Source organism: Schistocerca gregaria, chromosome 3, assembly GCF_023897955.1.
Source record: "Schistocerca gregaria isolate iqSchGreg1 chromosome 3, iqSchGreg1.2, whole genome shotgun sequence".
NCBI classification, from domain to species: domain Eukaryota; kingdom Metazoa; phylum Arthropoda; class Insecta; order Orthoptera; family Acrididae; genus Schistocerca; species Schistocerca gregaria.
Window position 1 is genome coordinate 366,713,985 of NC_064922.1, and position 25,649 is coordinate 366,739,633.

Sequence of the window (25,649 nt, forward strand, 5' to 3'; positions counted from 1 at the left end):
CAGCACATTACATATATACTACTTGTGTCCCCATCATTTATGGGAGATTCAGTACCGTCGAAAACGAGGAGTAGGTAAACGATTGTATTTCTGCCGTTAACTAATTGCATATTGCCGGCTAATCATATTTATATCGTTTGCTGACGAAGTCACTTTCACTTACTACGGCAAGAAAACCCCCATTTTGGTTTTGTGAAAACGTGTTCTCGAGAAGGCTTCTATATACACGGTCCAGTCACATTAATGTGATCTCCGCGTATGTCCTACGTCAACAGTCAATAAACACTCACAGAAGGCAGGTGGATGGAATGTTAAGCCTGTTGTGGTAGGGGGGGGGGGTAGAAATACTGCAGTCGTTGTCGTAATAGAAAAACTGAGTGCTTTATCTGGAATCCAAAAGGGCATGAGGTTTTTGAGCCAAGGCTCGAAGAACTTCCTAAACGTTTGTAAATTGTTGGTGCGCCTCCATGGTTAAAGTATAATGCATAGCAAAATGGCATCATTCAAAACCGAAGCCATGGTAGCTGTGGTTCTCCATGGGCTGTAGGTGACAGGCGTGAACAACGGCTGAGCTGCGGAGATTTGCACGGGCAAATAGACGTGCAACGGTCGAGCAACTGGCGGCCTAGATGAACCAAGGGACTACCAACTGTGACTCCTTAAGGGCCGTTCAGCAAACGTTGTTGCGTGTAGGCCTTTGCAGTAGGCGCCTGGTTCGTCCATCTATGCTGAATCCTGTTCATCAACAACGAAGGCTGGCATTTGCACGCCAGTCCCGTAAATGAACGTCCACTGACTGGTAGCGTTTTCAGATGAATCAAGTTTTGTGCTGCCTCGGACACTTGGGCGCTGGCGTGTACGGCGTATTCCAGAAGCCACAGTCAATCGACGGAAGTATACATCTATCCATGGGAACTATGTCCACCCCTACATACACTTATTTTTTCCTCGGCACGATGGCATATACGAGCAGGACAATGCAACATTACACAGTTAGCAGTGTACGTGCGTGGTACGAAGAGAATCAGGATGAGTGTATCGTACTCCCCTGGCCACCAATTTCCGCGGATTTAAACCCACCCGACAGTATGTGGGACCACCTCAATCGGGCTGTTCGCGCCATGGATCCCAAACCAAGAAACCCAGCGTAGGTCGTCAAGGTGCTGGAGTGGGCGTGGCTCCACAGCCCTGTCGGTAACGTACAGAACCTCAATGACACTCTTCTTGAAAGCCTCGCAGCGGCCCAAGCTGCGAAAGGTGGTTATCCAAGCTTTTAAAAGGTGTTCAAGTTAATGAGACTGAAATGTGTGGTGTGGTATGACAGTCAATCAGTTGACTGGGCCTATTACGTTATCACATAGTCTTTCAGGACCCCATTATCTGCACCTTCCTGAAATCGAGCTTTCAGCATTATTTGAAGAGGTTCCTTTGGCTAAAAGGTTCGTCACGTTCTTTCAGTCTCACGAGCCGCCAGCGCATTCTAGTCCTCAGGCGACACATCATCTGCACTCAACATTGCTCGCAAGGTGGATCAGCAACACTGGTAATGTTTCTTGGCCATCACGGTCTCCGGACCTTACCCATTTACATTGTTGCTTTTGGAGTTGGTTGGACGGTGAAGTTTACAAAGAAAAACTAAACCCAAGAGAATTAGTCTTTCGGATTAGAAATATTGCTGCCCCAAATAAAGGAACGCCAAGATGATCTAACAAGATCTATACGCTGGGTTCTCAGGAGAATTAAAGAAAAAATTGGATAAATATAAAGGCCTCTCTATTTGAATTACTCTATACTACCGTAAAAACTGTGGAAGAAGATAGAAGACAGAGTTTTATTCAGTAACTAATTGAGGACGTAGGTTGCCAGAGTTACTGTGACATTAAGAGGTTGGCACAGGGGAGGAATTCGCGGCCCACCGCGTCAAACCAGATGACTGATGACTCAAAAAAGTAATTAATTAATTTAAATTACTACTCCATCCCAGAATATTTACTTCTTTTACCGAAGTATCTTATATAAAACATCCAAATTTCTTAATTATGGAATTTGTGAATTAGTCAGAAGTTGTGAATTATATGTTTGGCGTTGGAAACTCTAAAACATATAGGAAAAGGTATTTACGCGAAATTTCTTTACGCTGCAACAACGATGAGAGAGTAATACAGGAACAGTAATAGATTCATTCACCTCTATTTGGTAAAACAGCATGTCAGAATGAAAAATACGATGCATGGGTACCATATTATATTACTGTCCTTGTATGTAACGACCTGACCGTTGACATCTCCTACTCGTGCTAGACGTTTTCGAACATGAAGACGTAAACATTTGGTAGAGATACATAAAATTTACAAGGATTTGGAAGCCAAACAGAATAAATGGGGTAGGCATACAGAAAGAGAGTATTTTTTATTTCATACGTGATACGACCTTTTTTTAACCAGAGTTCATTCACTGAGTTGTGCGCTGTACGCGAAGTGTAAGTATTGTAAGATTAATGAGGGTAAAACATTTTTATTGATGATAGATTGGGAAATGCCTGGCAGAAGGTTCAATGAACCGCCTTCAAGCTGACTCTCGAATGGGACGCGTGAAAAACGAGCACTTAAATTTTTCTGTGTAAGACCGGATTTCTCTTATTTTATTGTGATGATCGTTTCTCCCTATGTAGGTGGGTGCCAACAGAATGCTTTCGCAATCGTAGGAGAAAACTGGTGATTGGAATTTCATGAGAATATCCCGTCGCAACGAAAGACGCCTTTCTTTTAATGATTGCCACTCTAATTCACGTATCATGTCTGTGACGCTATCTCACCTATTTCGCAACAATAGAAAACGAGCTGCCCTTCTTTGTATTTTTTTTTTTATGTCATCCGTCAGTCCACCTGATGTGGAGCCTACACCGCACAGCAATACTCCAGGATACGGCGGCCAAGGGTGGTGTAAGCAGTCTCTTTAGTGAACCTGTTGCACCTTCTAAGTGTTCTGCCAAAGAATCGCAGTCTTTGGTTTGCTCTATACACAATATTATCTATACGATCGTTCGAATTTAGGTTATTTGTAACTGTAATTCCTAAGTATTTAGCTGAATTTACAGCCTTCAGATTTGTGTGACTTATCAAGTACTCGAAATTTAGCTGACTTCTTTTAGTACCCCTGTGAATAACTTCAGACTTCTCTTTATTCAGGGTCAATTGCCACTTCACGCCACACACGGATATCTTATCTAAATCGTTTTGCAAGTCGTTTTGATCATTTGATGACTTTACAAGACGGTAAATGACAGCATCATTTGCAAACAATCTGAGATGGCTACTCAGATTGTCTCCTATGTCGTTAATATGGATCGGTAACAATATAGGGCCTATAACACTTCCTTGGGAAACGCCAGATATTACTTCTGTTCTACTCCGTCTATTACTAACAACTGTGACCTTTCTGACAGTAAATCACGAATCCACTCGCACAACTGAGGCGATACTCCGTAGGCACGCACTTTGGTTAGAAGACTCTGGTGAGGAACGGTGTTGAAAGCCTTCCGGAAATCTAAAAATATGGAATCAATTCGACATCCCCTGTCGATAGCACTTACTACTCCATGAGTATAAGGAGATAGTTGGGTTTCATAAGATCGATATTTTCTGAATACGTGCTGACTATGTGTCAATAAATCGTTTTCTTCGAGGTACTTCACAACGTTCGAATACAGTATATGTTCCAAAACCCTATTGCAAATCGACGTTAGTGATATAGGCCTGTAATTCAGAGGATTATTCCTACTTCCCTTTTGAGTATTGATGTGGTTTAGCAATTTTCCAGTCTTTAGGTACGGATCTTTCTGTGAGCGAGTGGTTATATATAACTGCTAAATATGGAGCTATTTTATCAGCATACTCTGGGAGGAACCTGACTTGTGTACAATGTGGATCGGAGGCCTTGACTTTATTAAGTGATTTAAGCTGCTTTGCTACACCGAGGATATCTACTTCTATGTCTGCAGTTGTTCTTGATTGGAATTCAGGAAGATTTACTTCGTCTTCTTTGGTGAAGGAGTTTCGGAAAACCGTGTTTAATAATTCTGCTTTGGTGGCAATGTCATCAGTGAATTCACCGTTGTTGTCGCGCAGTGAAGGTATTGATTGCGTCTTGCCACTATGTATGACCAGAATCTCTTTAGGTTTTCTGCCAGATTTCGAGTCAGAATTTCGTTGTGTAAATTATTAAAAGCATCTCGCATATAAGTACGCGCTATATTTCGAACTTCTGTAAGATTTTGCCAATCTTGGGGATTGTGCGTTCTTTTAAATTTGGCATCCTTATTTCGTTACTTCTACAACAATGATGTGACCCTTTTTGTGTACCATGGATGATCAGTACCATCACTTATTAATTTATGTGGTATATATCTCTCAATTGCTGTCGATACTATCTCTTTGGAAACGTTTCACAACTTTTCTACACTTACATGATCAGATTTGAAGGAATGAAGACTGTCTCTTAAAAAGGCGTTAAGAGCATTTTTATCAGCTGTTTAAAATAGTTATACTTCGCGTTTCTTTTTGATGGTTGTAGGTGTTATGGTATTCAGCCTAGCAGCAACTGCCTTGTGGTCGCTAATCACTGTATTCGTGACAATACTCACTATTTGGCCAGCATTATTTGTTGCTAAAAGGTCAAGTATGCTTTCGTAACCATTTACGCTTCGAGTGGGCTCATGAACTAATTGTTCAAAATAATTTTCTGAGAAAGCATTCAGTACAATTTAGGATAACGTTTTATGCCTTCCGCCGGCTTCAAACGTATAATTTTTCCAGCACATCGATGGTAGATTGAAATCACCACCGACTATAACTGTATGAGCGGGGTACTTATTTGAGATGAGACTCAAGTTTTCTTTGAACTGTTCAGCAACTATATCTTCTGAGTCTGGGGGTCGGCAAAACGATCCAGGTAACAGCTTAGTCCGATTGTCAGGTATAACATGTACCCATACTATTTCACACGAACTATCTAGTTCAATTTCGCTACAAGGCAAACTACCTGTGACAGCAATAAATACTCCACCACAAACTGTATTTAATCTGTCCTTTCTGAACACTGTTACATCGTTTGAAAAAAATTCAACTCATTTCCGGCTTTAGCCAGCTGTCTGTACCTACAACTATTTGAGCTTCAGTGCTTTGTATTAGGGCCTAGAGCTCTGGTTCTTTCCCAACACAGATACGATAGTTTAGAACTACAATACCAACCGTTTCTATAACTACCTTACCGTGTTTTACCTGCCCACTATTAGACGGACGCGCCTTCTGTGGTTCCCGGAGACCCCTCTAACCTAAAAAACCTCCCAGTCCGTTCCACGCAGCCTCCGGTACCCGTGTAGACGTCTCCTGTGTGTAGTGGACTCCCGCAACCCGGAAACCCAACACTCGATGGCGCAAGTCAAGGGATCTGCAGCCTACACGGTCACAGAACCGGCTGAGCCTCTGATTCAGACCCTCCACTCGGCTCTGCACCAAAGGACCACATTCGGTTCTATCGATGATGCTGCAGATGGTGAGCTCCGCCTTAAGCAAGACTGGCAGTCTTTACCATTTTCGCTAGTACTTCACGGAATCAGCGCTCGGACAGCAGCTGATGGATTTGCGTCTCATCCCTTTGAAGATCTGAATCACATTCACCTAACCGATGAATTTCGACAGAAGTTCATAACTTTCCACAGTTTTTCAGCAACAGTCGCTTAAGGGTTACAGTTTTAGGCTTAACTACCACATATAAAAATCATAGTTAAAATTGTATGCATATTTCATTTATTAAATTCAACACATTGTCCATTATTTACAAAAACTTTTTCATTCAGGTATCTTTTTACGGTTAAGAAACATGATAATTCCAAGAGGTCTCACGAAACACTCTACTGTAGGAGCTATCACAAAGAACTTCCCACAATGACCTCCTCCTCAGGACTAACTTGTACTGTGACTACCCTGGTAATGGTGTCGGAAAAGCAGATAACAGTAATACAGAACAGTAACTGACACTTGAGTTTTAGGAGTTTTTTTATAAGAATTGTTTTCAATAACACTCCTAACAAACTTTTAAGCTGGTAATTTGAATATTACAAACCACATGTGAGCAAGTGTCCATAAAATTCACAATTTTTTTGACAAAAGCATGGCACACAAGTCATTCAACAACGCTTCTTAGATTTTATGAACATAATAAAACAAATGTTATTTACATGAAGTTCCTAATTTGTGAATCAATTGCAGCCAACGCCGATTTAACGAGTCGCCCATCACAGATCGGTCCAGCTCGGTTGCAGACTTCGAGAGCATCAGTACTGCGTTAGAGGAAGGCGATACTAAACCTGTATTCTGTAATAGTATGTGAAAGTACTTGCACGTGGGAGGCACAGGAAGCCACTTCATTACAAGAAGTGAAGTTATATTTCTTTTCTTAATAGAAATAAAGTGTTCTATTAATTTGGAAGTCTTATGAACAGATCATTTCGGATTCCTGCCACCGGACATCGCAACTTCTCTCCTTCCTTCCCTGTGTCGCTTCTAACTTCCACGGTAGCGAACATAATAGAATCACAACAATAACAAATCAAATATTAAAACGGAAGATATTTGTAAGTAAGTGAGTGTGCATAATAGGTATCAGATTAGAGCTCAGAGATTGTGATGTTAGTAAATCGAAATTCTTTAATTAAAAGTTACATACTGCTTCAAATTAAAAATGCTATCCCAGCTTTGCACATGCAAAATTAAAAATAATGGCAAAAAGATTTTTTTGTTAAAATATCACTTTAATCACAAGATTATTATGTTACCATGCGTTATCAAATATACTTCTTACTCTGTAGAGTTTTTCTTTTTCCGTTGTTGCTCAGAAAAATGCTAGTGCCGTTGACAACATTCGTGAATCTCTTTCAAATGATCCACTGTACATGGATCGTGTGTCGAAAAGGATAATAAACAGTATAAAATAACCACTGCTAACCTTTCTTATTCATTCAAACATCGTTTTCCGTAAACGTGATCGTGAAGTGCAGTTTTAGGGATAAGGAGCGAGTGAAGTTACACACTAACAGGCAGGAGATGTCACTTCTCTCTATCTATATTCTTCGGGAAACATATCTGTTACCTTCCGCGTTGTTCCTCTATCTATAGCTTCAGTATCCACTTTTAGTTCTACTTAGTTTAGGTCCCAAGCACTTGGACTATTTCTACAATGGCTCTCACTGGTATTCTGTAAGTAGTCTCCATTGTAAACTTATTGCATTTCGCTAGGATTCTACCAATGTCTCGAAATCTGCCATTTACGTTACCTATCACTGGGTCAGTGTGATCGTTCCATTTCATACCCCTACAAATTTTTTCACTCGGGTATTTGTATGAACTGACTAATTCCAAATCATTCGTATTGTAGTCACACGCTGCTGTATCATTTTTGCTCTTGTGACGTGCACAATTTAAATTCCTCGACATTTAAGGCGAATTGAAAATTGTACACCTTTATGCAATTTGATCAAAATCTGACAATGTTTGTGCAGCTTCCTACAGACAGTAGTTCGTAACTGATTTGGGAGAAGTCTATTATTATTAACACTGTCAACCAGGTCATTCTATGTACAATAAGAACACCTGTGGTCCCGACAAAGTACCGTGGGACACTTATCTATCACTCGCCATCCACAAAACCATTCTGCGTCCCTCCTGGGAAGCAATCTTCAGTCCAATCACAAATTTCGCTCATACATTCAGTAATATGTGTGGTGTGGCACCTGACACCCCATACGACGGTACTTTCGATAATAGGTGTTGTATCGAGTCAAATGCTTTTCAGAAGCAATCAAATACTGAATCTACTGGCATTATACGGATCGGAGCGTGGAATGTCAGATCCCTTAATTGGGCAGGTAGGTTAGAAAATTTAAAAAGGGAAATGGATAGGTTCAAGTTAGATATAGTGGGAATTAGTGAAGTTCGGTGGCAGGAGGAACAAGACTTCTGATCAGGTGACTACAGGGTTATAAACACAAAATCAAATAGGGGTAATGCAGGAGTAGGTTTAATAATGAATAGGAAAATAGGAATGCGGGTAAGCTACTACAAACAGCATAGCGAACGCATTATTGTGGCCAAGATAGATACGAAGCCCACACTTACTACAGTAATACGAGTTTATATGCCAACTAGCTCTGCAGATGACGAAGAAATTGATGAAATGTATGATCAAATCAAAGAAATTGTTCAGAAAGTGAAGGGAGACGAAAATTTAATAGTTATGGGTGACTGGAATTCGGTAGTAGGAAAAGGGAGAGAAGGAAGCATAGTCGGTGAATATGGACTGGGGCTAAGGAATGACAGAGGAAGCCGCCTGGTAGAATTTTGCACAGAGCACAACATAACCATAGGTAACACTTGGTTCAACAATCATAAACAAAGGCTGTATACATGGAAGAATCCTGGAGATACTGACAGGTTTCAGATAGATTATATAATGGTAAGACAGAGATTTAGGAACCAGGTCTTAAATTGTAAGACGTTTCCAGGGGCAGATGTGGACTCTGACCACAATCTATTGGTTATGACCTGTAGATTAAAACTGAAGAAACTGCAAAAAGGTGGAAATTTAAGGAAATGGAACCTGGATAAACTGAAAGAACCAGAGGTTGTACAGAGTTTCAGGGAGAGCATAAGGAAGCAATTGACAGGAAAAGGGGAAAGAAATACAGTAGAAGAAGAATGGGTAGCTTTGAGAGATGAAGTAGTGAAGGCAGCAGATAATCAAGTAGATAAAAAGACGAGGGCTAGTAGAAATCCTTGGGTAACAGAAGAAATATTGAATTTAATTGATGAAAGGAGAAAATATAAAAATGCAGTAAATGAAGCAGGCAAAAAGGAATACAGACGTCTAAAAATGAGGTCGACAGGAAGTGCAAAATGGCTAAGCAGGGATGGGTAGAGGAGAAATATAAGGATGTAGAGGCTTATCTCATTAGGGGTAAGATAGATACTGCCTACAGGAAAATTAAAGAGACCTTTGGAGATAAGAACCACTTGTACGAACATCAAGAGCTCAGATGGAAACCCAGTTCTAAGCAAAGAAGGGAAAGCAGAGAGGTTGAAGGAGTATATAGAGCGTCTATACAAGGGCGATGTACTTGAGGGCAATATTATGGAAATGGAAGAGGATGCAGTTGAAGATGAAATGGGAGATACGATACTGCGAGAAGAGATTGACAGAGCACTGAAAGACCTGAGTCGAAACAAGGACCCGTGAGTAGACAACATTCCATTGGAATTACTGACGGCCTTGGGACAGCCAGTCCTGACAAAATTCTACCATCTTGTGAGCAAGATGTATGAGGCAGGTGAAATACCCTCAGACTTCAAGAAGAATATAATAACTCCAATCCCAAAGAAAGCAGGTGTTGACAGATGTGAAAATTACTGAACTATCAGTTTAATAAGTCACAGCTGCAAAATACTAACTCGAATTCCTTACAGACGAATGGAAAAACTAGTAGAATCCGACTTCGGGGAAGATCAGTTTGGATTCCGTAGAAATGTTGGAACACGTGAGGCAATACTGACCCTACGACTTATTTTAGAAGCTAGATTAAGGAAGGGCAAACCTACGTTTCTAGCATTTGTAGCCTTAGAGATAGCTTTTGACAATGTTGAATGGAATACACTCTTTCAAATTTTGAAGGTGGCAGGGGAAAAATACAGGTAGCGAAAGGCTATTTACAATTTGTACAGAAACCAGATGGCAGTTATTAGAGTAGAGGGGCATGAAAGGGAATCAGTGGTTGGGAAGGGAGTGAGATAGGTTTGTAGCCTCGCCCCGATGTTATTCAATCTATATATTGAGCAAGCAGTAAAGGAAACAAAAGAAAAGTTCGGAGTAGGTATTAAAATCCGTGGAGAAGAAATAAAAACTTTGAGGTTCGCCGATGACATTGTAATTCTGTCAGAGACAGCAAAGGACTTGGAAGAGCAGTTGAACAGAATTGATAGTGTCTTGAAAGGAGGATATAAGATGAACATCAACAAAAGCAAAACGACGATAATGGAATGTAGTCGAATAAAGTCGGGTGATGTTGAGGGTATTAGATTAGGAAATGAGACACTTAAAGTAGTAAAGGAGTTTTGCTATTTAGGAAGTAAGATAACTGATGATGGCCGAAGTAGAGAGGATATAAAATGTAGACTGGTAATGGCAGTTAAAGCGTTTCTGAAGAAGAGAAATTTGTTAACATCGAGTATAGATTTAAGTGTCAGGAAGACATTTCTAAAAGTATTTGTATGGAGTGTAGCCATCTATGGAAGTGAAACATGGACGATAAATAGTTTGGACAAGAAGAGAATAGAAGCTTTCGAAATGTGGTGCTACAGAAGAATGCTGAAGATTAGATGGGTAGATCACATTACTAATGAGGAAGTATTGAATAGGATTGGGGAGAAGAGAAGTTCGTGGCACAACTTGACCAGAAGAAGGGATCGGTTGGTAGGACATGTTCTGAGGCATCAAGGGATCACCAATTTAGTATTAGAGGGAAGCGTGGAGGGTAAAAATCGTAGAGGGAGACCAAGAGATGAATACACTAAGCAGATTCAGAAGGATGTAGGTTGCAGTAGATACTGGGAGATGAAGAAGCTTGCACAGGATAGAGTAGCATGGTGAGCTGCATCAAACCAGTCTCAGGACTGAAGACCACAACAACAACAACGATGTGCAAATAAATGAAAGAAGTGAAATGAAATGAATGAAAAAGGCAAACTGTGCATACTTTACGCAACTTATTTTGGAGTTTATATTTTCGTAATACTGCTACGGATATTGCGTATTAACCACGTTATATCTCAGTCAGGTGTTTTCAAATTCTTGGATCATGCGATCCCTTCGCCAACAACGACATACTGTTAATGGACGCTGTGATTGGTGGAACGATATTGTACTTTCACCAGTTGAGGTATTTTCCGGAAGTAGAATTCGTATGTGCCAAAACTAATCAGTGGATTATGTAAAATATTCTGCTAAGGTTTTGTTTAATTATCTCACAGTAAGTGCTATAGGTCAGGGCAGCGTTTTCTTAATTGCACGCGGGCGCAGCATTTCTCATTCATTTTAATGTATGGGGTACATATTTACAAGGCAGTTTAGTTGGAGCATCGACAGTTGGCTCGTACTGAGCTTACTAAGATACAAAGGTCCATATACAAAATTTCGACTTTGGAAACAAAAATGCAGTAATGGGGTATCAAAAAACCAGAGATTATCAACAGTGGCGTTTAATCCAGTGAAGCTAGAAAAAGGAAAGGATGCCAGAGATTTTTTAAAAGCATTTCGTAATTACACAATGAGCTTGAAGACACACCAGCAACCAGACGTTATTTAGGAAACAGTTATCCAAGCAGGACAGGAAGAGAAACTATACCAGAGAAACTGTTCATCATAATGCAAGAGCCATAACAGTGCTATTTCCTTTCAATAGTTGTATTTTGTTAATAGTTACTTTATTATTTGATTTTTATACTTTTTTGAGCGTTGCCTGGTCGTGGTTATTATTACGAGTATTATTGCCGTTACGTTTTAATGTGTTATGAGGATTAAAATAACATTTGATAGAAATACAATTTCTTGCACTCTGATACAGCAACGGCTTTATTAAGGTCTTTCCGGGTTCATCTGATTTGATGCATGCTTCATTCTAGCACAAAAGCGTTTTATGCTTTTTAATGTGTTGTAAATGGAAAATTTGAACGTCATTAACAATTCTTATTCACATTAGGATCGTACAAGCCTGGTCCATATCCTAATTTTTTCTTATTTTGACACCCCTACGCCGGCCTCTTTGGCCGTGCGGTTCTAGGCGCTTCAATCTGGAAACGAGCTGCTGCTACGGTCGCCGGTTCGAATCCTGCCTCGGGCATTGATGTGTGTGATGGCCTTACCTTAGTTAGGTTTAAGTAGTTCTAAGTCTAGGGGACTGATGACCTCAGATGTTAAGTCCTATAATGCTTAGCCATTTGAACCATTTTGTTACCCCTACAGATAATCTGAAGATCGGGTTACCTTCCATTCGGAAAGCGGTTGCACTCAGATGTATTTACTTGCAAATTTTAGATTGCAGTAATCAGTCGTCCTTTCAAATTTTATCATGCAGATCTAGATTTCGGCTAGAAGCTAGCCATTCGCAATGCACTATTATTTTCGCTCAAAGCACGTAAATTCAATGAACTGTGGGTGACGCCCGATTGACAGGGACTTACATGCTTTGAGCGAAAATAATAGTGCATTGAGAATGGGTAGCTTCTAGCCGAAATCTATATCTGCATACTAAAATTTAAAAGGACGACTGATTACTGCAATCTAAAATTTACTAATCTGAAGATTTCCCACGGAGACGAAACGTGTCGTTAATAACAGAATAAGCTGGAAGCAAGGGTGTCTAATTCAGAACGTGGTGAAAGAAATGTTTGCTGTTAACTTACTGACTCTGATTCATGGGACAAGGACTTATAAATGTTAATCAGAAATGTTATTTTTCTCATAGAAAACCTAGGACAAAATACCTATTATTATGGAAATATTCACTTAATAGTAGTATTCATCATATTAAAATATACTTGTATATTTGAATCAGGTTATTATTAAACATAACTATTTAGACTGTCCTATCTCAAATTAACCATTTCGTTCCGTGAGCCATTCTTCCGGAAAATGTCTCAATTACTCCAACGTAAGCGCTGTTTTTCCCACGTGCGCACTCACCAGAATCCTTACGGCGAGGTCGCAAATCATGGTCGGCAAACTCTAAGAGGGCGAAAAGGCTGCGCAGACACTTGTAAGACTGCTCAAACTTACAGATTTAGAACGCGGCCGGCTCCGACTTGAAATACTGGGAGGTATCGACGAATGTTTAAAGGGTTGCAGCCGCGAGTGACTTTTTTCCCCCTCTAGTCTTTTGCGTGTATGGGTCCAAATTCACTGTAAATTTATTTAGGCATGTCATTTTCCTGCGTGTGTACTTTCATTTTTGATATTACCACTATCATTCGAGATTTAGTTATTAGCAATTTAGGCCCAGTCTGCGAGTGAATTTTCTCTTCTTTGGTATAATCGCAAGCACAGCTCTAAAAAGGACTGTCTTCATAACGATTATGGCGGAATTGGTTAATGTGATATCTTAAGAGTCTAATCACCAAGGACAACACTTGAACAAATTTGAGAAGCTGATAGATTTACTAGTATAGCTTTATCCTACGCTAAGCAGATCATTACTGCGAAGTTAGTACATCGGTCTTGATTGGAAGATACTACTTTTTTTCATTAAACTGGAGTCACGCAGGAAGTTCTCCTGCAGTTTTACATTGTATTTCATTTGCTGTTTCTATCAATATATTGGTCATACATTTCGGTTAACGCACGACACTGTTCTGGTTCTGGATTCATGTTGTTTAGACGTTGTACCTAACGGCTATTGCTACTACCTAATCATGGTGTAGTGCAAACCTATATAATAATAGGCACATTAGTACTGTGTCTTCTAAACGGAACTGAAAGTGACTTTTACTGACTGTGACTTGCAAAGAAACAGTTACAAACACCTTGCTATCAATAACAGGTACAAATACTGTAGTCTTAAGCATATTGAACAATGTATTTTCATCGCGACAACGTCACACATCTTCAGTACAGAGACAATTCTTGAAAATAAATTAACATCACTTAGTACGATTACGTAACTTACTATCAGTGAATTATCTGGTGGTTTAGTGTGGTAACTGGGTCAACGATAATACTGAACGCGCGGCGAGGCACTTGTCGAAAGATGTTTTATTGGTTCTCTTTAAGTCGTTACGCACTATGAATCTACGGTTCTATGCAGATTGTCTTGTTCTCTCTATACTGGCGTTGAAGAATTTTCTTTGTGTGTACGTGAATCTAAGTATGTTCTTGTCGAAAATATTTTTATTTAAATTGTCCGCATTGTTCATAAAGAAACATAAATAATCTGTAAGGGCGTATACAGGGTGGACCATTGATCATGACCGGGCCAAATATCTCACGAAATAAGCGCCAAACGAAAAAACTACAAAAAACGAAACTTGTCTAGTTTGAAGGGGGAAACCAGATGGCTCTATGATTGTCCCGCTAGATGGCGCCGCTATAGGTCAAACGGATACCAACTGCGTTTTTTAAAATAGGAACCCCCATTTTCATTACATATTCGTGTAGTAAGTAAAGAAGTATGAATGTTTTGGTTGGACCACTTTTTTCGCTTTGTGACAGATGGCGCTGTAATAGTCACAAACATATGCCTCACAATTTTAGACGAACAGTTGGTAACAGGTAGGTTTTCTAAATTAGTATACAGAACGTAAGTACGTTTGAACATTTTATTTCGGTTGTTCCAATGTGATACATGTACCTTTGTGAACTTATCCTTTCTGTAATGTTCGCACATGCATTGTCAATGCGCTGACACATGTCAGGCGTTGTCGGTGGATAACGATGACAAATATCCTTCAACTTTAACCTCAGAAAGAAATCCGGGTGCGTCATATCAGTGAACTTGCGGGCCATGGTATGGTGCTTCGAACACCAATCCACCTGCCATGAACATTACGTAGGAAATCAGCATACATTGCACCATTTAGATTACCATCGATAAAATGGGGGCCAATTATCCTTCCTCCCATAATGCCGCACAATACATTAACCCGCCAAGGTCGTTGATGTTCCACTTGTCGCAGCCATCCTGGATTTTCCGTTGCCCAACAGTGCACATTATGCCGGTTTACGTTACCGCAGTTGGTGAATGAGGCTTCATCGCTAAATAGAACGCGTGCAAAAAATCTGTCATCGTCCCGTAATTTCTCAAGTTCCCAGTGGCAGAACTGTACACGACGTTCAAAGTCGTCGCCATGCAATTCCTGGTGCATAGAAATATGGTACGGGTGCAATCTATGTTGATGTAGCATTCTCAACACCGACGTTGTTGAGATTCCAGATTCTGGCGCAGTTTGTCTGTTACTGATGTGTGGAATAGCCACGACAGCAGCTAAAACACCTACTTGGGCGTAATCATTTGTTTTAGGTCGTTTTCGACGTTTTACATGTGGCTGAACACTTACTGTTTCGTTAAATAACGTAACTATCCGGCGAACGGTCCGGACACTTAGATGATGTCGTCTTGGATACCGAGCAGCAATCATAGCACACGCCCGTTGGGCCTTTTGATCACAATAGCGATACATCAACACGATATCGACCTTTTCCGCAATTTGTAAACGGTCCATTTTAACGCGGGTAATGTATCACGAAACAAATACGGTCGGCAGTGGCGGAATGTTACGTGATACCACGTACTTACACGTTTGTGACTATTACAGCGACATCTGTCACAAAGCGGAAAAAGTGGTCCAACTAAAACATTCGTATTTCTTTACGTACTACACGAATATCTAATAAGAAATGGGGGTTCCTATTAAAAAAAAAAAACGCAGTTGATATCTGTTTGACCTATGGCAGCGCCAACTAGCAGGCCAACCGTAGCGCCATCTGGTTTCCCCCTTCAAGCTAGACGAGTTTCGTTCTTTGTAGTTTTTTCGTTTGACGCTTATTTCGTGAGATATTTGACCCGGTCACTATCAATTGGCCACCCTATATACTCAGAGATAGATAGATAGATAGAGAGATAGATGGATAGATAGAGAGAGAGAGAGAGGGAGAGAAAATGAATTATGCACCGGCAGATGATGAGACTGAAACAGTGAGTTTCCCCAACATGTGATAGAGATAATGACTGTTACCGGTTGCTTGGTGGCTGACAATGCTTTGCTAAACAGACGTGTCTTGCTTTACTTTTGATGTATACATTCCGTGGTTCACGTATGTAATTATTGAAGTGCATCAAGTGGTTCTCTTAACTTCATAAGGAAATATAGGGGAAGATGATTGTTGTTTATTAGCGGGAGTGTTACTAAGCCGTGACTCTTGGCAATGTAATCACATGTCGGTTCTAGTATAATATATTTGTCCAATGAATACCCGTTTATCATCTGCATTTCTTCTTCGCGTAGCAATTTTAATGGGCAGTAGTGTAGTTTCAACAAACGTTCGCAGGGACGAGCCAGAGTGGAAAAGTGCCCTAGTTGGAAAAGAAGGAGAGGCCAAGTCCAGATACACACACTTGTCCAATAAGATAATTCTGTTGTTTCATAATAGTAATGAATGTATAGTTTTGTCGGTGGACAAAACACTTGGCAGTTTTTTGTAGCATACATGTAAGGCGGATGCGTTTCGGGGATATACAAATGAAGGTTGTTCTTCTAAGGAATTCTATGTAGATCGGACCAATAAACGAGTCAGTGAAGATTCAGAGAATAAACAGCAGTAGGTCAAGGTAACAAGTCAGCTTCTGGTGTATGACCTCAGATCGCACAGAACGGATGAACAATCGTTGGCAAATGAGTGTAGGCGTAGATGACTCGGAAATGAAATGAAATAAAGAGTAGAGCTGAAGAATTATAGGAGCAGGGAAATAGTTTTGTTTGAGTTCACACTCAAGTTAGCTTGGAATGACGAGAGTTTCGAAATTCTCCTCCAAATTGCAGAGGAATGAAGGAATGGAAGAACAGTGGCAGAGAGAAAGTAAGATTGTAAGATATTATCCCATCAGTACCAATGTTTGGGGAAGGATCGTTAAGCTAATTGGACTCTGTGGTTGGCATGGAAGGGGAAGTGGGAAGTGGACTGTGCAATGTAGGAATCCATGACCACGAAAGTCAAGACTGTCGTATGAAAGTTCGAAGACCACTCCCCATGAGTACGAATTCAGCGCCTCAGCAAATAACAAACTTTATTCGGACTACCAATCGATCCTTCTAGTGTTAATCGTTGCACAGAATTTTCTCGAATAAACCATAGGAACTGCGGTCTCCATTCAGATCAATGGTTATTCCGAGAAGACGTGAGCCCTACTACTGCCGCTTTCAGATACCAAGATCGCAGCAAGCAGAGACAAACAAAAGCGCGATGTCTCTCAGTGGATCAGAGTGGACTTGCAGCCGCTTGTCGATGCTATGCCGTATTGCCAAGACCTCCTGTCCTCTGCTCTCCCCTCCCCACTCCAACCACCGGCCAGCGTGCGTGCGGCGACAGCGGCGGCGTGGGCGCTCTGAAGCGCAGAGGCGGAGGCGACGGCTAAACGCGTTACACAATGTCTCCAGGAGCGGCTCAATAAGGCTTCTGGTTGCCTGTTTGCCGATAGAAACCTCCATTCTTGACAGCTCGTGAATCAATACACTGAGGCTGCAAACGTCATGCGATAGCGATATGCACGTATACAGGTGGCGGTAGCTTCGCTTACACAAATGTGTAAAAGGATATTGCCTTGACTGAATTATCACTGTGCTCAAGTGATTCATGTGGAAAGGTTTTCTAAGTGATTATGACGCCCGATGGGAATTAACAGACTTTGAACTTTGAGTGATAGTTGGAGCTAGACACATGGACGGTCCATTTACGAAACCGTTGGGGAATTCAATACTTCGCGATCCATAGTGTCAAGAGTGTGCCGATAATACCACATTTCAGGCGTTACCTCTCACCACGGACAACGCAGTGGCCGGCAGCCTTTACTTAACGGACGAGAGCAGCAGCATTTGCATAGATATGTCACACTGCATGAAGTAAATGCAGAAATCAATGTGAGACGTACGACAGACTTATCCATTGGGACAGTGGGACGAAATTTAGAGTTGGGCTATGGCAGCAGCAAGTTCGACTCGACATCGTCTCCGATACCTTTCCTGGCTCATAACCACATTGGTTGCTCCCTAGACGACTGTAAAACCGTGGCCTGGTGAGCTGAGTCCAAATTGCAGTTGGTAAAAGCTGATGGTAAGGTTCGAGTGTGGTGCAGACTCCACGAAGCCATGGACCCAAGTTGTCAACAATGCACTGTGCAGGCTGATGTGGCTCCATAATGGTGTAGGCTGTGTTTACCTGGAATTGGTTGGGATTTCTGGTGCAACTGAACCGATCATTGACTGGAAATGGTTATTTTCGACTGCATGGAGATAATTTGCAACCATTCGTGGACTTCATGTTGCCAAACAACTATGGAATTTTTATGGATGACAATGCGCCATGTCACTGGGCCACAGTTGTTCGTGATTGGTCTGAAGAGCATTCTGAACTGTCCGAGCGTATGATTTGGTCACCCCATCGAACATTTATGGAACATAATCGACAGGTCAGTAATTCTGCACCAGCAGCACTTTCACAATTAAGGACGGCTATAGAGGCAAGATAGCTCAATATTTCTTCAGGGGTCTTCTAGCGACTTGCTGAGTCCATGCCACGTCGAGTTGGTGCATTACGCCGCGAAAAAAAGAGATCCCCATGACATTAGGGAGTATCTCATGACTTGTCACCTCAGTGTACATTGCTGTCATGACGAACGCCATTAACACTGTAACAAGAAAATGACCTCATTCCTCTTCAATACACCTGAAATACTCGCTCGTTTAAGTGAAAATGCACTGGAAGATATTCTTTCAAATGTTTATGAATAGAGCTGTCACGACCAGAAGGACTTATAAACTGCTCATTTCGAATACTTCATTTATTTGGAACTATTACATGCTTCCAGCTTACTATACGTCCTTGAAAATGACGCATGTTGAAGTTTTCCAATAGCACAAACAATTAAAAGAATACAGCCTACTAGGACCATGTTTTCATTCTGCCAGTTTCAACCTTGGGTCATTTTCATGCTTCCATCTCACGATACCAGCTTGAAAATGTCTCAAGGTTGAAATTTGCCGATCACTCAGATTATTAAAAGAATACCACATGCCTGACCCGTATTTTCACCAGGCCAATTTCAACCTTGGGTCATTCTCATGCTTCCAGCTCACGATACGTGCTTGAAAATGACCAAGGCCGAAATTTGGCGATCGCACAGATATATCAAAACATTACAGCCTACTTGGACCATGGTTCCATTCTCAAAACAGTGTAGATTTCATTTTACAAGAAGACGGTGAGGCACTACACTTCCCTTCAGACGTTCGTGATTACCTCAATGCCAAACTGCCTCTGACTGACTTGTACCTGTTTCTCATCATGACTTATCTCTTATTCAGTGCACCCTATGGTGATCTGACTTAAAACTAAGTGATTTATTATTATGTGGTTATCTCAAAGATCGTGTGTCCCTGACTTAACTGCCGTTGCAAGTGATAATAATTAATATGATCGCTCATACCGACGAGGGCGTGTTGCGACGTGTATGAAAAGAGTGAGACTTTATTATTGACCTTTGCCGCGTCAGAAACGGTGCTCATTTTGAGTACCTGTACTGCTATTTATAAACTTGGAGAGATCCTTTATCCATTGGTATGTGTCTATTTTCTGCACAGCTTACAGTTTTCGCGTTGTCGTCCTCTGAAATGCTGGAGCACCGAGGGGCGTCCATAAAAAATCGAAAACACAGAGAAAATGCGTAGAAGCTTTACACAGATGTAGTGGGTAGAGTGTCTAGCACACCCGACAATCGCGTGACGTAGGTATTGGGAGTTATGAGCCCAAGGTGAGTACCATAAGCATTTCTAGAAAGCAGTGTTTCCGCCAAGAGATTTCACCTCATTTCATGCACTCCCACTTAACTGTCATGCTTTTCCTAGTACGTGAAGATACTCGGTCGCACGCTGCAGTGACAATGAACCCAGCTCGTGCAGCGTTTTCGATTGGAACTGTTTCATCACCAACCATACAACCCGGACTTGGGTTTCTCCGATTTTCGTCTCTGCTCACATAACCTGCTGGCTATGAAAACAAAATTTTGGTACAGACAACGAGCTGCAGACCAGCGCAGAAAGCTAGCGGAAAGCACAAGCGGCTGACTTTCACGAGGTGCTGGAAAGTTGGTACAGCACTACGACTTACGTCTAATTCCGAACGGCGACTATGTAGAGAAGTAACTGGAAGGTGTAACAGCTGCTGCAAATAAAACATTTATGATTTTTCGCTGTGGACTCCATTTCGCGACCTATCTTAACTTACTTTCTGGACAACACTCGTACTTATGAATAACCCTCTATGGATTACTGAATTTTAAATTAAAATAGATAAATTAACAACTCAGTAACTCCGAAGAAAATTTTTAATCTTGTACAAAGACGGTGCTGTTGTTTATAGAATGGTTGCAAAGTAAGAAGACGGTAGTGAAACGTAGAAGACCTGCAGAGGATCGGCGATTGGAGCAGGAATTGGCAGTTGACCCTGACGTAAATGTAGCGTCTTGCACATAAACAAGCGAAGAGATATTCTGCCGTCCGGTTACACTGTATACGCCAAATCACTAGAAACAGCAGGCCTAACAACATGAAATGCATAGGAGTAAGTAACTACCCTGGAACAATCATATAAAACAAATTGTAGGAAAACCATACGCCAGATTGAGATGGACTGCCAGAAGCTTAGACTGTCTCCACACGGGGCCACTTTTCAGCGCTGCTCAGTGGCTCGCAAGCAGCGCTTCAGATGACGTTAGTAGCGCTGTTACCGAGGGTGAGTGCCGCTGCAAGCTCAACTTGTGTAAAATACTGAGAAATAAGAGGAGGATATTTCATTACATATTCAAAAAGATTTAGAAGAAATTGCTATAGAAACTTGCTGCCTTCTGCAGTGAAAGAAATTGGTCTGAGGACACGGTTCGTGTTGGTGGACTAGAGGATGAGGTGCCAGTAAGCGACTCTCTACCTGGAAAAGCTACTACATGTATCCGGACAGCAGTTGATGATTACCCCAAGAATGTAAGAATCGCAGTTTATGGCGGCTCATGGCCCATCGAACATAAGCCGGTGTGAGGTGGAGCATACACCATTAAGTAGTGGTTTTGACTTTGTACATATGTACTGTTCGTGTTTTCCTTTTTTGCGTTTATAAATGTATACGTATGGTGTTCTTTTAATCATTGACAAAGGTCTTCTTAGGCACTTGAGGGTTTTATTGTCCTGAAGAGGGTGTAGTTATCTACGCCGAAACCTGGGTTAACACTAGGAGCTTTTTTCGCAATCGAAGCGGGTTTCTACATCTACATCTACATCCGTACTCCGCAAGCCACCTGACGGTGTGTGGCGGAGGGTACCCTGAGTACCTCTATCGGTTCTCCCTTCTATTCCAGTCTCGTATTGTACGTGGAAAGAAGGATTGTCGGTATGCTTCTGTGTGGGCTCTAATCTCTCTGATTTTATCCTCATGGTCTCTTCGCGAGATATACGTAGGAGGGAGCAATGTACTGCTTGACTCTTCGGTGAAGGTATGTTCTCGAAACTTCAACAAAAGCCCGTACCGAGCTACTGAGCGTCTCTCCTGCAGAGTCTTCCACTGGAGTTTATCTATCATCTCCGTAACGCTTTCGCAATTACTAAATGATCCTGTAACGAAGCGCGCTGCTCTCCGTTGGATCTTCTCTATCTCTTCTATCAACCCTACCTGGTGCGGATCCCACACTGCTGAGCAGTATTCAAGCATTGGGCGAACAAGCGTACTGTAACCTACTTCCTTTGTTGTCGGATTGCATTTCCTTAGGATTCTTCCAATGAATCTCAGTCTGGCATCTGCTTTACCGACGATCAACTTTATATGATCATTCCATTTTAAATCACTCCTAATGCGTACTCCCAGATAATTTATGGCATTAACTGCTTCCAGTTGCTGACCTGCTATTTTGTAGCTAAATGATAAGGGACCTATCTTTCTATGTATTCGCATCACATTACACTTCTCTACATTGAGATTCAATTGCCATTCCGTGCACCATGCGTCAATTCGCTGCAGATCCTCCTGCATTTCAGTACAATTTTCCATTGTTGCAACCTCTCGATACACCACAGCATCATCTGCAAAAAGCCTCAGTGAACTTCCGATGTCATCCACCAGGTCATTTATGTATATTGTGAATAGCAACGGTCCTATGACACTCCCCTGCGGCACACCTGAAATCACTCTTACTTCGGAAGACTTCTCTCCATTGAGAATGACGTGCTGCGTTCTGTTATCTAAGAACTCCTCTATCCAATCACACAATTGATCTGATAGTCCGTATGCTCTTACTTTGTTCATTAAACGACTGTGGGGAACTGTGTCAAACGCCTTGCGGAAGTCAAGAAACACGGCATCTACCTGTGAACCCGTGTCTAAGGCCCTCTGAGTCTCGTGGACGAATAGCGCGAGCTGGGTTTCACACGACCGTCTTTTTCGAAACCCATGCTGATTCCTACAGAGTAGATTTCTAGTCTCCAGAAAAGACATTATACTCGAACATAATACGTGTTCCAAAATTCTACAACTGATCGACGTTAGAGATATAGGTCTATAGTTCTGCACATCTGTTCGACGTCCCTTCTTGAGAACGGGGATGACCTGTGCCCTTTTCCAATCCTTTGGAACGCTTCGCTCTTCTAGAGACCTACGGTACCGCTGCAAGAAGGGGGGCAAGTTCCTTCGCGTACTCTGTGTAAAATCGAACTGGTATCCCATCAGGACCAGCGGCCTTTCCTCTTTTGAGCGATTTTAATTGTTTCTCTATCCCTCTGTCGTCTACTTCGATATCTACCATTTTGTCAACTGTGCGACAATCTAGAGAAGGAAGCACAGTGCAGTCTTCCTCTGTGAAACAGCTTTGGAAGAAGACATTTAGTAATTCGGCCTTTAGTCTGTCATCCTCTGTTTCAGTACCATTTTGGTCACAGAGTGTCTGGACATTTTGTTTTGATCCACCTACCGCTTTGACATAGGACCAAAATTTCTTAGGATTTTCTGCCAAGTCAGTACATAGAACGTTACTTTCGAATTCATTGAAAGCCTCTCGCATAGCCCTCCTCACACTACATTTCGCTTCGCGTAATTTTTGTTTGTCTGCAAGGCTTTGGCTATGTTTATGTTTGCTGTGAAGTTCCCTTTGCTTCCGCAGCAGTTTTCTAACTCGGTTGTTGTACCACGGTGGCTCTTTTCCATCTCTTACGATCTTGCTTGGCACATACTCATCTAACGCATATTGTACCATGGTTTTGAACTTTGTCCACTGATCCTCAACACTATCTGCACTTGAGATAAAACTTTTGTGTTGAGCCGTCAGGTACTCTGTAATCTGCTTTTTGTCACTTTTGCTAAACAGAAAAATCTTCCTACCTTTTTTAATATTTCTATTTACGGCTGAAATCATCGACGCAGTAACCGCTTTATGATCGCTGATTCCCTGTTCTGCATTAACTGATTCAAATAGTTCGGGTCTGTTTGTTACCAGAAGGTCTAATATATTATCGCCACGAGTCGGTTCTCTGTTTAACTGCTCAAGATAGTTTTCAGATAAAGCACTTAAAAATATTTCACTGGATTCTTTGTCCCTGCCACCCGTTATGAACGTTTGAGTCTCCCAGTCTATATCCGGCAAATTAAAATCTCCACCCAGAACTATAACATGGTGGGGAAATCTACTCGAAATATTTTCCAAATTATTCTTCAGGTGCTGAGCCACAACAGCTGCTGAGCCCGGGGGCCTATAGAGACATCCAATTACCATGTCTGAGCCTGCTTTAACCGTGACCTTCACCCAAATCATTTCACAATTCGAATCTCCGTCAATTTCCTTCGATACTATTGCACTTCTTATCGCTATAAACACGCCTCCCCCTTCACTGTCCAGCCTATCTCTGCGGTATACATTCCAATCAGAGTTTAGGATTTCATTACTGTTTACGTCTGGTTTCAGCCAACTTTCTGTTCCTAGTACTATATGGGCGTTGTGACCGTTTATTAATGAGAGCAGTTCTGGGACCTTTCTATAGACGCTTCTGCAGTTTACTATTAGCACATTAATATTGTTATTCCTTGTTGCATTTTGCCTACTCCTGCCTTGCCGCGTCTCAGGAGGCGTCTTGTCGGGCCTAGGGAGGGAATTCTCTAACCTAAAAAAACCCCATGTGCACTCCACACGTACTCCGCTACCCTCGTAGCCGCTTCCGGCGTGTAGTGCACGCCTGACCTATTCAGGGGGACCCTACATTTCTCCACCCGATAGCGGAGGTCGAGAAATTTGCACCCCAGCTCTCCGCAGAATCGTCTGAGCCTCTGGTTTAAGCCTTCCACTCGGCTCCAAACCAGAGGACCGCGATCGGTTCTCGGAACGATACTACAAATAGTTAGCTCTGATTCCACCCCGCGAGCGAGGCTTTCCACCTTCACCAACTCCGCCCACCGCCTGTACGAACTGAGGATGACCTCTGAACCCAGACGGCAAGAGTCATTGGTGCCGACATGAGCAACAATTTGCAGTCGGGTGCACCCAGTGCTCTCTATCGCCGCCGGTAGGGCCTCCTCCACATCTCGGATGAGACCCCCCGGCAAGCAGACAGAGTGAACACTGGCCTTCTTCCCCGACCTTTCCGCTATTTCCCTAAGGGGCTCCATCACCCGCCTAACGTTGGAGCTCCCAATAACTAATAAACCCCTCCCCCCGTGTGCCTGCTCGGACCTTGCTGAAGGAGCAGCCACATGTCCACTCACAGGCAGAGCGGGCGATGCCACACGGCCAGCCTCCACATTGACCCTCCGCCTCGTGCGCCGCGAACGCCGCTGAACCCGCCACTCCCCTTGGGGAGAGGGTGGCCCAACCGCGCCCGGTACCCGCGAAGATGTCTCGACAGCAGGGACAGTGGGTGAAGCATCTAACACCTGGGGTGCACCATGCGACGCACCAGACTCCCCACTGCCGCTACACTCCGAGGCAGCAGCCTGAAGACGGCTGACCGCGGCCATCAACACGCTCAGCTGTTCGCGAAGAGTGGCCAGCTCCTCCTGCGTCCGTACACAGCAGCCACACATCCTAGCCATCCTAAGAAATCAATTTACTATAGAGTGTTAATCAGCTTTTAACTAGACTGCTAATTCACTAAAGGCGGTTTGGGTTTCTAGTTTTTTAATATCTTAAGAATGAAGGGGCAGGTAAATGAGTTGCACTGAGGTGACAATAGTCATGGGATACCACCTAATATCGTGTCTGGGTAGTGCAGCAACTCGACGTGGCATAGACTCAATAAGTCATCGGAAGTTCTTCGTAGATATAAGGCCGTACATAATTGCGCTAGTGTTACCGGTGCTGGATTTTCTGCACAAACTGACTTATGTATTACGTCCCACAAATGTTCGATGGAGTTCATATTGGGCAATTTGGGTGATCAGATTATGATTTCGAATTACCCAGAATGTTCTTCAGATCAGTAGCAAACTATTGTAGCCCTGACGTGGTGCACTGTCATCCATAAAAATTATGTCTATGAATGGCTACGAAAGGTCTCAAAGTGGCCGAACATAACCTTTCCAGTCAATGATTAATTCAGTGTGACCAAAGAACCTAGTCCGTGCTATGTAAACACAGCCCACACCATTATGGAGCCAGCCAGTGTGCACAGAGCCTTATTGAAAACTTGGGTACATGACGTCGTAGGGTCTGCGCCACATTCAACGCTGCCATCAGCTCTTAGCAACAGAAATCGGGACTCATCTGACCACGCCACGGTTTTATAGTCATCTAGGGTCCAACCAGTCAGTAGACT

General features: G+C 42.2%; 1 protein-coding gene across 3 annotated transcripts in view; it reads right to left on the reverse strand.

Moving 5' to 3' along the window:
• The window catches only part of LOC126353821 (potassium voltage-gated channel subfamily KQT member 1-like), a 2,608,463-nt gene that overhangs the window by 1,488,707 nt on the left and 1,094,107 nt on the right, over positions 1–25,649 (reverse strand). The gene's annotated exons all lie outside the window — the stretch shown is intronic.